Source organism: Rhagoletis zephyria, unplaced genomic scaffold (assembly GCF_001687245.7).
Source record: "Rhagoletis zephyria isolate East Lansing unplaced genomic scaffold, Rhagoletis_zephyria_1.1 Rzeph_scaffold_00848, whole genome shotgun sequence".
Taxonomy (NCBI): Eukaryota; Metazoa; Arthropoda; class Insecta; order Diptera; family Tephritidae; genus Rhagoletis; species Rhagoletis zephyria.
In genome coordinates, this window is record NW_016157932.1 from 107,735 (window position 1) to 124,491 (window position 16,757).

Below are 16,757 nucleotides of genomic sequence, written 5' to 3' on the forward strand. Positions count from 1 at the left end.
CCCCCCCCCCCCCCCCCCCCCATAAATTCCGAATTTTTCCTATATATTCAAAATGGAAATGCTAGCTCGATCATTTGGTCCCCCCCTAACTTTAAAGGTTTTTCCCATGTATATACTATATATAAAACCATACACTTAATGCTAACAAAATAATTTGTAAATTTTCATAATAAAAAATGTGAATGTGTGGATTATCCGGTTCTGTTTCAAGTTATTCAAGCTAACTTCAAAGTAATTCCATTTAAGAAGGGTAAAAACCTGGATGTATTCGACAATGAGCGAAAATGGATTGAACGGTAAACTAATAATTAAATTTATAGTTCAATTGTTTATTACTTTGTCATTACGTTTGTGTCTTCTGAGTGTACATCGAAAGTTTGTATGAGAGAACCAATCTGAGATTATTGATAAAACTATAGAGTGGTTTGGTGAACAGCCAAGACGTTTACTTCTTAAGTAATTACAGCTTAAAACGATGTATACATTTTTAGTTCATCTTACAAAATTGCAGAGGTATATTACATAGTATACCAGAGTCTACCAAACTTATTTTTCTCGTAGCCCCGTTTCAAAACTTTACTCGTTTCGGTGGACCCCCTGATGCTCATTTCTAACATATTCCCAAAGCTCATATAAAAATGTGAAGATTAAATCTAACGATGTAATTTTGCATCGCGGGTGAGTTCCAAAACTAAATTCGATTTGCCCGATTTGGCCCATTTTCCGATTTGGCTCATATTCGATATATATGTAAATTTATTGGTAACGGTAGGGAAAATATCTACTATTGCACAAAAAAAGCTGCAATGGGGCGCTGGAGTCGAGTTATTGGTAAAAATCGTCAAGTGAAGTCAATCGGTGACAACAAGGATCAAAGTTAAATTACCACCGTTAAATCAATCACCAGAACGATTGCGGTCCTTGCTTTACGGCGACTAAACAGAAAAAAGACAATTTTTGATAAATGCCTACAAATTAGGGCTGTGCGATTAATTNTTTATTGAAAAAAAGCAAAAATATGAACTACCAAATCGGAGATGCTCTATCTCGGAAGTGGGTTAAACTGACCGGAAGTCCATTTTTGTGTGTGATTTGCCTATTGTTTTTTTATTCTAGATCTTTTACATACTTAATATTTTTAATACATATGTACATACATAGAGTACTTACTGTTGGTTTTAACCGACTTCCAAAAAAGGAGGAGGTTATCAGTTCGTTGGAATATTTATTTATTATTTTTTTTCATGTATGTTACCGCATAACTTTGGACCACGTCAACCGATTTCGATTTTTGCATCGGAAAGGTAGTGTCTCAGCGGTGGTCCCATACTAGAGTTGTCAAACTATCGATGGCACTATCGATAGTATCGATAGTTTAAATTTTTTTATACTATCAATACTCATTGATAGTTTTTTCTTATACTATCAAAAATATCGATAGTTTAGTCGGACTATCGATCATCTCTACCAATTATTTTGAAATCATTTGAATTTTTTAATTTGAATTAAAAATTTTGTTTTTTAGTGTGATGCCGACGTCATATTCAAATATGCACGCATTTAGGCCAAAATACATACATATGTTAATCGTAAATCCTGTTTTGTATGTATAACTTGTGTTTGTTTTTGAACTTTCTAAAAAGAAAAGTATTTTGGCTAAGCATTTACTTAATTTTGAATGATTATAACTTTTATAAGATAATATTTATTTAACTATGATCCTGTAAAAACAAAGCAACCTAACTGATTTAGCGCTATCGATAGTGCTATCGATAGTTTTGTTTTTTTCGAGACTATCGTGAATATTGATAGTTTTTCTGAAAACAAAAAAGCAAAATCATCGGATCATGAGATATATTTGCATTTATCTTGCTATGCTATTTTGGGTTTCGACGTTGCATATTTTGCAGCGATACGAAATGTTGTTTCCCATGTATTTTGTTATTGTGTGTTTGCAAGTTATGCAATCCATGCAATCCGTGCTACGTGCAAAGGCTTTGCAAGATTTGGAGAATACCCCTATTACGATCACACGTCGGCTAACAAGCATTTTTGTGTACATAAGAAAATTAATTTTTGTTTATAAAAGATTAAGAATTTTAATGTTTGGTTTGTCTGAGGTTATGATTAACGCTATTTTAACAGTTAATCCCTAGGCATAACATTTCTTAAATGATGGTCGTTCGTTGTCTATTTATCTTAAGCTATTCTTGTTTTTTGTTTTGCCGGAAGTTCACAAATACCAGGTGTAGAACAGAGATAGTGAATATGGCAAAAAACATTTACTTTGAGATTAACTTTATTGTGTGCATTTTTGTCGTGCCTTGTATTATTTTAGTATTATTATTATAATTGAGTTTCTGGAATTAGCAATTCACCAGACAACAATGTTTTGATAGAAAAGTGAAGAAAATACAATAGTAAAAGTTTATAGCTGTTAATTTAAAGTAGAAAGGCATACATTTATTTATACTTTAGTACTTCCGTTCCTCAATTTAAATAAACTGAATAATATATTTTTCTTTTTTGGATGTTGTTCCCGACAGGGTTGGTATGTGATGTATTTTGGAACGAATTACATTGAAGATGGCACATTGCCGAAATCGGTTTGTCTCCAAACGAAAATTGACAAGGGATGACGGAAATGCGTTCCAAAATAAATCTATCTTACCTTTCTTGTACGTTTTGAGCAATGTTTCGAGTGTATTTTCATATAAACTTACCTAAAATTTATTCGTTTATGGAAATAATATTCAGATATTACAATAAATGATTATACTTTTAATTTATTGGTTTGCTTCTAAAGGATTGGGATTTTCAAATGGTTTGGCAACCATACACTAAACACTTTTTTACTTTTTTTTTTGTAAAACTTCTAAGGTATTTCGTCTGCAATAAGTCTATGGCCCTTATTATGAGTTGCATTCGATTTTCGATCTTCGCTGGCTATTGAAGATCGAAAGTAAAATTCGTATTATGAGCAAGCGTGTCGAAATTTTCGTTGAGTATCGAATGTTCTGTCGAACAGAATTTTGCTTTCGTTGGTGTAGCGAAGTGTTAGAAAATTGTGGAAAATGTATGATTTTGCATTTGTTTTCTTACTTTTTGGCGGCTAGACACTAATTATAAACAATTTTTATTAATTTCATGTAGTTCTAACGTCGTGAATACTAAACACAAGTTCGAAAGGCTTGTTTTACTTACGAAAGAAAATCCCAATACTCTGTTGGCACGATCTCTGAGAACAAAATCATAGAGCTGTTTATAGTTTTAATCATGATAAAAACATAGTAAGGTAGAACCGTTCTCTCAATTTGTCGGCCACGATTTTTTTTTTTGAAGTTTGCCAACATTTTAAAATCATATAGAAGGGAAAATAAAAATTGAAATTGTTCGAAACTGTTGTTGCTTGAGATTCAAAATGATGATGTGTGTGTGAGTTTGTGAGTAAATTTAAAAATTAAAATGTTTGGAAATGTCAAGAATTTTAAAAGTAGCTCTCAGCGGTTCTACCTTACTATATTTTTATCATGGTTTTAATCATGATAAAAACATGACAAGGTAAATTCATTCTCTCAATTCGTCGGCAACGATTTTTTTTCTGACGTTTGCCAGCATTTTAAAATCATATAAAATTGGGAATAAAACAAGTAATTTTTAGCACAAAAAAACCGACCTCAATTCTCATATAAAAAAAAAATATATATATATATATATCATGATCCACTGATCGAATCTTAACCAGTATGGGACCACCTCTGAGACACTACCTTTCCGATGCAAAAAGAATTATCGAAATCGGTTGACGGGGTCCAAAGTTATGCGGTAACATACATCAAAAAAAAAAAATATTCCGACGAACTGATAACCTCCTCCTTTTTTGGGAGTCGGTTAAAAATGAAATTGTTCACAATTGTTGTTATTTCAGTTAGAAAATGGGAATATGTGTGTGAGTTTGAGTTTTGAATTTTCAAATTATATTGCTGGCAAACGTCAGACTGCCTCCAATGGTTTTACCCATGATAAAAACATAAATAACAAGGTAAACCCATTGAGAGGCTGTTTGACGTGTGCCAGCTATATAATTTAAAAATTCAACACTCAAACTCACACACATATTCCCATTTTCAATCTCAAACAACAACAATTGTGAACAATTTCGTTTTTTTATTCTCAATTTTATATGATTTAAAATGCTGGCAAACGTCAGAAAAAAATCATGGCCGATGAATTGAGAGAATGAATTTACCTTGTAATGTTTTTATCATGGTTTTACTTTGTTATGCTTTTATCATGATTTTAATATATTTTAAATAGATTTGGATGTCAAAATTTCTTAAATATATTGTATGTTAAAATATATTCGAAAGACTGCACTTAAACTCTCTTAATGCCAGTTTTCTAAGCTCTCATCCTCTGACGAATCGTTGAACCAGGACTCCGTTGTACTAATTCTTACCACGTTTTTATAAACTCGCTTTTTTATTTCATTTTAATTTGCACAAATTTACATATGTACATATGTACATATGTAAAAGCACACTTTAGTTTGCTCGATTTGTAAACAAAGCTTCTCAGCGGTGAAAAGTATTCTACAAAATATTGTGAACAACCTAAACGAGCGAAATTCACAATAGCGCTATTCTTCAGCGAATGAGCGCCATAATACCAAATGAAAATTCGTTCGCTCAGCACTTTCGACCACAGTCGAAGATCGAATGTAATTTATAATAAGGGCCTAATGATACTCCCCCATTTTGAAATTGCCACAAACTTTACTATACAGATTCAAGAACGATTCACCATCGGACCAGATAATTGTTACCACAAGAACTTCTTCAGGAACATAACGCTTTCATTAGGTTAGCTAACACGGCAATGGAGTATATGCCTTCTGACAACCACAAAACCAAACGTGATCGTGAATTATTGGTAAAAACGTTGGACGAAATGTTTAAATAAAAAATGTATTTTGGGCGGGACGAAGTCCGCAAGGTTTGCTAGTAATAACATAAAAACCGATTTGGTTGATTTTTTAACTCGTAACTTCAATTGCAGTTCTGCTTAGATACAAAAATTTTAAACCAAAGTTTTGTCTCTACGGGGAGGCATCGGTGTTATTGAAGAGATTAAATATAATTAACTCAAATGGAGGATAACAAATATTTGAAAACAATTAAATTCAGTCTTAAAAAGAATCAAGGATTCATATCTTAGCGTAATATAATCCGCATTATTTTTAATAATAGTAAAAAGTGACAACTAAATCGATGCATTAACACCACTGGAAATATGAAAATTTCGAATTCCGACCAATCCTTGAAATAAGCTGAATAAAAAACAAAACATTAAACTGTACTTAGATTTTTTGTTGTTTTTCGAGCATATTTGGAAGCATATTTACTAATGTTTTATGTTTATCTAAGCGCTTAAAATTGCTTTTTCCTGCTTATTTTCTTCACTTTCACTCTAACAGAAACACCATTTTGATGTTTTTCCTGAATACTGGTAAATCAAAGAAATGCAAAAAATTCAAATTTTGTGTGCGTGGCATGCATTAACAAATAAAGTTGTAGATATTGAGGTAAAATTATTCTGAAACTGCACTTATAAAGGTTACAATGTTTTGCTTTAGAGACTTGCATTAATCAAGGAATTCCACGTATTGAGGGTTGCGGTTACCGTGTACGCATTGTATGTATATATTTTTATTTTTTCGTCGGATAAACAGAACTTAAGTTACGAACAATTATAAGGCTCAAACTACGTAAAACGCGTTTTTATACCTTAAGTCCAGATTGTCAGGGGGATTCAAAATTCTAAGTATGCATATTTTTTGTGCATCAATACATCTTTGACTTTATCAGTCACACAGTGTTATTATCCCGACGAAATCCTTGACTGTGGTACCGGGTGGGGAACGGTACATAACGGTAGAAGGTTTAGTTTGGGTTAAAGTCTCACACCGACGGGGTTAGGCTTCGATGCTTCGNTGTCAGGGGGATTCAAAATTCTAAGTATGCATATTTTTTGTGCATCAATACATCTTTGACTTTATCAGTCACACAGTGTTATTATCCCGACGAAATCCTTGACTGTGGTACCGGGTGGGGAACGGTACATAACGGTAGAAGGTTTAGTTTGGGTTAAAGTCTCACACCGACGGGGTTAGGCTTCGATGCTTCGTCCTCGTAAAAAAACATGTGCAGTAAAAAGTTAATTATTTAAATCGACGAATAGCTTTATAACAACTTTTGTGAACTTCTATTTATTTGTTTGTGTACAACATACCTCTATTGGTCACAATAATTTTAAGCTATAATAACAGTTTTTTATTAATAATACTATGCGACAGTCAAATCGGGATGGGATGAAACCAACGGGAAATGTTATATCGGTCAAAAATAAGTTACACGTGGCCCGGCGTTTCGCTGGGTCACGTCTAGGAATCGAGATATATCGATTTGAAGTTAGTAACTATCATATAGGGGAAATATTCTTGTCAAAATGAGATACCTTCACTTAATTGTGAATAAAAGCGAAACGCGTCCATCGATTTTCATGATCTATGTCTCATTTTGCTTAAAGGTTATGTGACTTTGCGTGAAAGTAATACGACTTGCCTTTTTTCCGTTTTGGATTTTTTATGAATTTAAAAAATAAAAAAATTTAATATTTTAGGCAAAAAATATTTTTTTTCTTCGTACATTTATTTTTACCGGCAAAACTGTTGATTATATAGAAAAACGTACTATGAACATTAAAGGAATTGTAATTTTAATTTTTTTTAAATTTGTTTGAGCAAAATCGGACTAGTGGTTCTCGAGTTATGTCAAAAAAAAGACCAACAAAGGTGACAATTTCCCCTATATCATAGTTACTAACTTCAAATCGATATATCTCGATTCCTAGACGTGACCCAGCGAAACGGCGGGACACGTATAACTTCTTTTTTACCGATATAACTTTCCCCGGTAGCTTGAACCCTTCCCGATCACTGACCCCTACCATTTGTCTCACAGTGTAATTATTGGTTTTGAAAAAAAAAAATTGTATAGCCTCCCCCCCTAAATTTCGTTCTGGCTACGCCCATGTACGCATCCTTTCGCCCCAAAATAATTATGTAGACAGGGTGTCCTATACCACCCGTCCACCCCTTATATTTTTTATTGAAAAAAAGCAAAAATATGAACTACCAAATCGGTGATGCTCTATTTCGGAAGTGGGTTAAACTGACCGGAAGTCCATTTTTGTGTATGATTTGCCTATTGTTTTTTTATTCTAGATCTTTTACATACTTAATATTTTTAATACATATGTACATACATAGAGTACTTACTGTTGGTTTTAACCGACTTCCAAAAAAGGAGGAGGTTATCAGTTCGTCGGAATATTTATTTATTATTTTTTTTTGATGTATGTTACCGCATAACTTTGGACCACGTCAACCGATTTCGATTTTTGCATCGGAAAGGTAGTGTCTCAGAGGTGGTCCCATACGAAACTGGTTTAGATCCGATCATCGGATCATGAGATATATTTGCATTTATCTTGCTATGCTATTTTAGGTTTCGACGTTGCATATTTTGCAGCGATGCGAAATGTTGTTTCCCATGTATTTTGTTATTGTGTGTTTGCAAGTTATGCAATCCATGCAATCCGTGCTACGTGCAAAGGCTTTGCAAGATTTGGAGAATACCCCTATTACGATCACACGTCGGCTAACAAGCATTTTTGTGTACATAAGAAAATTAATTTTTGTTTATAAAAGATTAAGAATTTTAATGTTTGGTTTGTCTGAGGTTATGATTAACGTTATTTTAACAGTTAATCCCTAGGCATAACATTTCTTAAATGATGGTCGTTCGTTGTCTATTTATCTTAAGCTATTCTTGTTTTTTGTTTTGCCGGAAGTTCACAAATACCAGGTGTAGAACAGAGATAGTGAATATGGCAAAAAACATTTACTTTGAGATTAACTTTATTGTGTGCATTTTTGTGGTGTCTTGTATTATTTTAGTATTATTATTATAATTGAGTTTCTGGAATTAGCAATTCACCAGACAACAATGGTTTGATAGAAAAGTGAAGAAAATACAATAGTAAAAGTTTATAGCTGTTAATTTAAAGTAGAAAGGCAAACATTTATTTATACTTTAGTACTTCCGTTCCTCAATTTAAATAAACTGAATAATCTATTTTTCTTTTTTGGATGTTGTTCCCGACGACAGGGTTGGTATGTGATGTATTTTGGAACGAATTACATTGAAGATGGCACATTGCCGAAATCGGTTTGTCTCCAAACGAAAATTGACAAGGGATGACGGAAATGCGTTCCAAAATAAATCTATCTTACCTTTCTTGTACGTTTTGAGCAATGTTTCGAGTGTATTTTCATATAAACTTACCTAAAATTTATTCGTTTATGGAAATAATATTCAGATATTACAATAAATGATTATACTTTTAATTTATTGGTTTGCTTCTAAAGGATTGGGATTTTCAAATGGTTTGGCAACCATACACTAAACACTTTAGCCATGATCAGGCAATCAGCACGCAAAAATACATCTTTCAGTAGAAGCTAATTTTCCATTATTTCAAGTTGTGATTTAACATCTTTAAACTACTTGTTGTAGGTATGTTTGAAATCAGTAGTACATGCACATAAACCGCGAAAAATTTATGCATTAAAATAGGATATTGAACGTTGTATTTGTGACGATTGACCATATTTATTGCATAAAATCTCGGAAATTGTATATCTATGTATGTATACTTTTTAATTTCTATGAATCGAACATACCTACACTACTGGGGGTAGAAATTTATATTTACATTTAACATCCTTTTGTTATGTCGTTTTATAGGGTCAATTACAACTTAAGTATCTTAATTAAAATATTTTTCAGCAATATATGATTGAAAGTAATTTAGAATGTATAATATGCATATTTTATAGATTATAGTAGAGGACCCCACGATGCTAAATCGGGATTTACTCGAGCGTCATTTTGCCCTTTGGATTTTGAGGACTATATCGATGGCTGAGTGGAAGATCGACCTATCTCGGCAGCCAGTTCAAAAACGCCCTATCTCAGAAAGCTTTTCAAGAACGCCCTACTTTAGAATTTTATTGAAAAACGCCCTATTTCAGAATTTTATCGAAAAACACGCTATCTCAGAGTTTGGTTGAATAACGCCCTATCTCAGAATTCGGATCAAAAACGCCCTATCTCAAACGGAAATATATTGAAAATAAGCTGAGATAGGGCGATTTGGAATCGGCAGCTGAGATAGGGCGTTCTTCAACTAAATTTCGAGATAGGGCGTTTTTCAATCAAATTCTGAAGTAGGGCGTTCTTGAAAAGTTTTCTAAGATAGAGCGTTGTTCAAAAATTTTCTGAGATAGGGCGTTTTCGAAATGGCTGCCGAGATAGGTCGATCTTCCACTCAGCCATCGATATGTATGAGGGGGAAAAAGGGTCATGTGATGTTTTTCCTTCCAGCGGTGGGTGGCGGATCTACAGGCTTTCAAAAAAAAAACAGTTGCATGGATTTACTCGAGTGCATCAGATATTGATAGTGAATAAATCGAACGTGTTTCTGATGACGGAGATATGCTAATCTGCCGGTTTGCATGGTGGGGGTGGGCGTACGGAGGGGTCAAAAATGGGTGACAAAAAAATTTAGTCGAACGCGTCAGATATTCACAAGGGATGTTAAATGGGCCCGAATGAACCTCCCATTCAATAATCTGACGATTCAGATGTGACGCACGCTCGTGGCGTCTTCTTGAAGACGCAAAAAAAGCGCCATTTGGACTTACTCGAGCGCGTCAGATTTTCACACAGAACGTTCATCTAGATGCCCTGGTCGTGCCGTTGCATAATCTGATGATTAGCTGGAGGGGTTTTCTAAATCAGACGGTTTAAAAAATACTTTCGTTTCTGAGATTTACAGTCAACCAAACATATATTACTGCAAACATTTATTATTTTATCCATGCAACTATCAAGCAGCAAGTCCGGTTCGACTTAGTCGTCAATTTCTTCTACATTTTTCCCATCTGTAACAAGAAGTGACTGCGTGATGGCGTACAGAAAGGAGTAAGGTGACACACGATCCATTGATACTATATAAAGAGTGAGCACGAAGGGAGCGGAGGTCCAAATTTTTTCATGTAGGTAGATATAAATAAACTTAAGGTTGCTAAATTCAAAATTATCTGAAACATGCGTATTTTTATTACGTACAAATTCTTATGTCTAGTAGTGATTTTAGCTAAGAAATGAGTACAATTCACATAGATAAGTTAAAAATTTTTAACTGATATTTTTTGAGATAAAAATTACATCATGTGCTACTAAGTTTTCTTAATATAATTTTAATCTTATATATATATATAATTTTTATCTTTTACGATTATTTCAATCCTAATTCAAACTATTTTGAAACTAGGATTAAAGTAATCGTAATCGTAGACGCACTTAGTTACACATGTAATTTCATCGCCCAGCTCAAATTTAGACAAAGGTTTTGATTCGCAAATTCACGTACATACTTATGTACATATACAGCGGAGCAACACACGAGCCTTTAGCGACAGTTTATTTGGTCCGATGGGTATACACTGATGAGCAAAACCGGAACAGTAATACATAATTCGAATTTTCTAGCGATATATTCGCAATATATCAAGACTTTTTTGTAATCTAGTTTCGGATTTCACATTTCCAATGTTTATTTCATCAGAAGGCCATAAAAAAATATAATTAATACAAGCAGATAAAGAAGAAAATTGCAAAAAAAATGTAGCAACTAGATTGTTCCAGTTTTGCACCCGATAGAAAATCTTGCCATTTGCTTGACTTTTAATAAATTTTACATAACCAATTTAAATATTTTAGCTTTTCTGGTCATCTTGGGATACTTTCGCACAGTTTTTAGATGAAATCTGTTGAGATTGCGTATCGGTTTTCATCAACGCCATGCCCAAGGTCTTGCATGCGATTGGTGGAATTTTCGCAATTGAACAGTGGCATTTTCAAACAATTCCATAAGTTTTCTGTAGGACTCAAATCTGGGCTTACGAAGGTTTACTCCATGATTATAAAAAGTTGGGATATCTACCTATTTGGCTCCAGTTTCGGAGGATATTTCTGATCATTGTCCTATTTAAATTGATAAAAGCCTGCGAAATATATCCGCAGAAATTGCCAAATTCTTTGAAAATGTTCATTTATTGTTACTTTTCTTTTTATCGTCGATTTTACCAAAGTTCTTGTTCCCTAAGGCGTAGCACGGCACTACTTCATTAAATGAACCCATACAACCCGAATAGTTTAAATATTTTGGCGGGTTGGGCGTATCCCTGATGCATTTCCACAGTACCTGAACCAATATTCCGACTGGAAACATTTAATTTTATCCTCAGAGTTAACACCCCCATACACAACACAAATGGATTGAAGCAAAATTATATTTCGCTTGGTTTGTCAAGCCGCTTGTGTTGTGCATTTCGCTCTTAAGGCAAAAAAGGAACATTATCTGCCCTTTGAAGCTTTGTTAGGGGAGGTCGCCCTGAAAACCAGATGGCCGCTTAAAAGGAAATGCATGAGTCACACAAGGACAAGAGGGCAAAATCATGCCCTTTTACAGAGTTGAGTGTGACATCAAACACATTTTGCACCATGGAAGGGCAACATTTTTTGGAAGAAACGAAATCACCATTAAAAACTATGCGAAAATTTAAAAAAACCATTGTTTTTTTGTTGTTGTTATTGGCTACACATTTTTACAATTGTCGTCAGTTTCTAGAAAATCAATGAAAATTCATTGACACAGTTGAGGTTTCTTAACTTAAATACAAACTTTTTAAGTAGAGCCTTCGATGTACCGAGATTGCTCGGGAAACAATTTCTCCCTAGGGTCACTTTCTCACGTGATTTTCGGGTATCGAAAACCTCGTTATATTTACTTGCGGGATTTTCGGTGTTTAATTTAAGGCCGCGTATTTAATTGTAAATTATGAAATTTGGAATTTCTTTGAAGCGTAACACTTTGTATTGAAAACTTTTTAAAAAACACAATTTTTAAATTTTTTTCTACCATTGGCAACCCAATTTTCGTTGCTTATATGGATTACTATCATTCAATTTTGTCCATCATTTAAAATAAACTGAAATTGCTTGTAGTCTGTTGCATAACATAAACCAAATAAGTATAAGTTTAATGGCCTTATTCATAAAAAATAAAGTAGGTTTAAAGAGCTTAGTAAAATTACATTTTCATACATTTTTCAGTTTACAAACCTATTTTATTTTTTATGAACAAGGCCTTAAAACTTTACGCAAAGTTCACGAAAATTCAGAATTTTTAGAAACTTTTTGAGTATGCAGTTTTGTAACCTATTCAACTTTACGTGTAGCCTACTACCGTTGACTTTTAATTCAAACTTGCACTTTATTATACTAAAATTGAATAGGCTACAAAAATGAATACCCAAAAAGTTTACAAAAATTTTTAATAACATTTGAAATTCGAGAAAGTATATATATATATATGTATATATATATATATATGTACGTATGTACATTTAACGTTAAAATTGCTTCTAAAGTGAAAGTAAGTACTGCAATGAAATAAAAATCAAATATTTTAAATTTCTATTGTTTTAATTTCAGGAAATAACTAGATATACGATTGAAGAATAAAATAATTTTAGTATCCCAAAAAAAGTTGTGTAATGAGTCCTATACTGAGTAGTATCGATACTTTTTCNTTTTTTATGTATGTACATATATAGTAATATGTAAAACATCTGTATTTCATTTATTAAATGTTGTAACTTATTTATAAGTACATGTATATCAATATATTTTTGACAATGTGTGTACCAAACGACTTGTGATTTAATAAAAATAAAATTTGAATATCATATTTGAAAACGCATATTTTTCAAATGAGCAAAAAAAATGGTAGGATTTAATTTCAACATGCGCATATTCCATTACAAAGTAGGGAGGCAAAAATATCACAGCTAAACGACAAAACACATTAACTTAATTTTGACCTCTAGATTACGATGCCGTTTTCAGAAAATCCGTATCACGTCAAAATTTTGAGATATTTATGAGGGAAGTTTTAGAGCTCTGACGGTGAAATTTTCGTCGATTATAACACTGTGCTCAGGTTTTCCACTTTTTTTCTGGGCAAAGGTTTTGATAGCTGATCTTACTTGATTGGGATCTTCTTAATTCAATGGCGTCCCGCGGTTTGCCAGATTAGCTCCAGTTTTTGAGATAAGGGTACTTGAAAATTTGCTTCAATTTTAACTTTTTTGTTAATAATTCCCTCAGTTTTGAAGTTATCTTGCTAAACTTTTGCAAGTGACTGTTTTTCGATATTACCTTAACTATTTCTGAAAATCATCGAAATCGGTTCACTATAACATGTAGCTCACATACAACTGATTGTTCAGATATGCGGTTTTACTTTTGTAATTCATATTTTATTTCGCAATATTTTGTAGTTTTATTAATTTGTACACTATTTAGTTATTTTCAATTCCATTCTGGCACATTTTTGCATATTTTGACAGTTTCTATTGTACGAATGGGTTTTAGTACCTTTTTTGTGCTGTGAAAGCTGTTGTGCGTTAAAGTCAAAGTGACCGGGTAACACTTTCCAATAGGTGGCGTGCCATATATATGTGGTGTCATATTTGACATAAGTTGGCAAGGCAAACAACACAAACCGAACCCTACGCGCGCGATTTCTGTCGTATTAATTGATAAAAAAAAAACCATCGAAAAATTTTCGAAAACTTTTTCTCATTATTTCAATGTCTTCGGAGACTCAAAAAGCTTAAAAAAATTAAAAATCTTTGCAATAAATTTTTGCCATGAAAAACAGCTTCTCATAAAAATACAATCGCCGTTCGGAGTCGGCGTACAACTGTAGGTCCCTCCGCAATATGTGACAATATCAAGGCGCACGCCACAAGTCGGAGCAGAAGCTGGGCCAAACACTTACATATGTGTAAGCGCCAATCTATTATTATTATTATTAAAGAAAAAGATTCAATTAAGATGTTACTTGTTATCGTAGTCGTTTTTTTAATTTATGGCTTACTCTTATAAAATCACATAACGCTATGTGCAAGTGGACTACTCATATTATTTACATACAGACATATATACATATGTGTAATAAATCATGGATTGAATGATGAATGATGTTACCATTCGATGGTCGTTATCCCCATATTTTTCCATATTTTAAAGAAACAGATTATAGATATTCCCAGCTTTTAATGAACTTTGATTCGCTTCACTGTGTCAATTTCGATGTGAACCTCATACATTCCACGGTACCCAAACTTCACTTATTTTTTTAAGTGTATACAATTTCATTGGAACTGAATTGGGTAATGTATACAAAGGAAAGTGTTTCATTCTTATGGAGGCTCACTAAGCTCCACTACCAAAAAAAAAGGAAAAATAATAAAATCGTATTCGTAAATATGTCATGAATTAAAAACGCAAATCACTTAGACCGTATCACAAACCAAGTTCGAATTTTTCCAATCGATTATACTCACTATAAAAGTTTGTCCTTTTTTTAATGTTGTACAAAGATTCAAACTTAGATTCATACAGTTTTTGTTACGGAATAAACCATATTTTTATAAACAATTAATTAAAATTAAAAAATATTTAAATAAACAGTAAAATCTAGTCAATATGTGGGTATCGTAAAGTTATGATATTTAAGAAAATCGGTTTCTTAATTAACGGAGACACTGTTTCTATATGAAGCTAATTTCGACATTTTGTTTTAATACGATTTAGTATCCAAAATATTATTTCAAAATTTGCCTAGGAATGTGAAGTTGATAGCACACCTTGTACTATGATATAATGGTCCATTCAAAACATTTTGCAAAACTTGGAAAGGTAAAAACGAGAAGGCGAAGACAAAAAGAGAATAACAAAATTTCCCGCAGTGAATTTTCAGACCTTTTTTGATGTGTATACATCTTTGGTTTCGGTAGGGGTAAAATTTGCGAAGCTGTAACGCATATCCCAGCAGAAAATTTGGAAGGGCTGATTTGCCGCTATTTAAATTTGAAGGCGCGATTGTTATTGTTAATTCTATACATTAATTTGTTAATTTGTTTAAAACCTTATTAAAAGCAAACTGCAAAAAAACGTTCGGAAAGGCATCATAAATGCATCAATGTATAGAAAAAGGTTTGCGAACTGCAAAAAAGAACGTTCGGAAATGCATCACCAAAAACAATTTTCGAATAACGGAATACAAAAAAAAAGCATCAAGTGCACCCTGCGAATTTGCAACCTTGCGCATGCGTTTACTTTTTGTAGCACTGCGCCTAAAAATGCAGAAAGGCTGCAGCGGAAAAGGAAAGAATTATGCCATGCGCCATTGCACAGCATGTTATTATTTTCTTGTATTTCAGCATAAAATTTTTAATTTCATTAGAATCACCCTGTGTTTACTTGCCACTGTAAATGGTTGCATACATTTAGGCTTATGCATAGTAAGAGGAAATGCGGTACAATAGATTATTACTTCCGATTATGCAAACTCCGCACATGCATACGGCTTTGTACCTACCCTGTAGTCAAATGTACTCACAACTAGTATGAACCCCATGCCCACCCTGTAGTCAAATGTACTAGTTGTAAACTACCTCACAACTTGTATGAACCGCATGCCCAACTAGTCAGCCAACTACCTTTTTTCCATGCAATCAACTGGTATTTGAACATGGGGATGTCCTACGAGATGGCAATTGTCAGATTTCGGTCAGAAATATACAGAAAAATACTGGACCGAAACCACTAATTTGGGAGTCAAAAAATAAAATGAATTCATGAATATACAATAAAAACTTTTGATTAAGTACACTTTAAAAGACTACACATTTTTATTTAGCAGTCTTAGGTTTGCCAATAATTAGTGTTAAATTTTTTGAGTATTAATTAAAAGCAAAAATAAATACATAAATATTTCTAGTTTCGAACATACAATTAAATGTATTTTTCATTAAATGTTATTAAAAGTAAAAGGTTTCAGGTTTCAAGAAAGATATCAATCCCTCTATGTTTACCTTAAAATGTTTCCAGGTATACGACGCGTGAACGTGTAACCTTCTTGGAGGTGCCACGGCGACTTCTAATATTTCCAACTCAAATTTAGTAACCTGGCCTTGATAAAATACCACTTCTCTTTACTGTAGCAAATGCCTCAAGAGAGCTTTAGATTATAAGGCCGAACCCGGCTCTCCCTTTTCCATTTAATGAAATTTATTCTGTCAGTACGGCACTTATAAAATAAATCTCCATAACAAATTTAAAATACTTCGAGAGATTTTCTATCTTTCCAGAGATATGTATTAAGAAGTTTTTAGTATGTATGGGAGGCGACATGCCTCCTTTTTTAATAACTCACATTTTTTCCATGAGCAATTGATACATTTTGTATACACAACTCCATACCAAGTTCTAGTATTCTTCCACAAACACTTCCAGGGATATGTGGCAAGAAAAAGTAAATTTGTACTGGAGGTGCCACGCCCCTTTTTCTTATAACCCTAATCTTCTTCCATGAATTTAGAATTGATTTTACATACCCCAGTACCAAGTCCCAGTACTCTACCATGAACACCTCTAGAGATAAGCAGTATAAAATTAAATTTGTACGGCAGGAACCATGTCCCCTTTTCGAAT

At 33.1% G+C, this 16,757-nt stretch overlaps 1 protein-coding gene across 6 annotated transcripts in view; it reads right to left on the bottom strand.

Moving 5' to 3' along the window:
• The window catches only part of slgA (proline dehydrogenase slgA), a 156,166-nt gene that overhangs the window by 91,664 nt on the left and 47,745 nt on the right, over positions 1 to 16,757 (bottom strand). The window contains exon 1 of one of the 6 annotated variants that reach the window (XM_017614540.1): positions 1,171 to 1,193. The exons of the other annotated variants lie outside the window; for them this stretch is intronic. The gene's annotated coding sequence lies outside the window, so the exon portion shown is untranslated. Of the gene's footprint in view, positions 1 to 1,170; positions 1,194 to 16,757 lie in introns of those variants that run through there. 6 annotated transcript variants of the gene reach the window in all.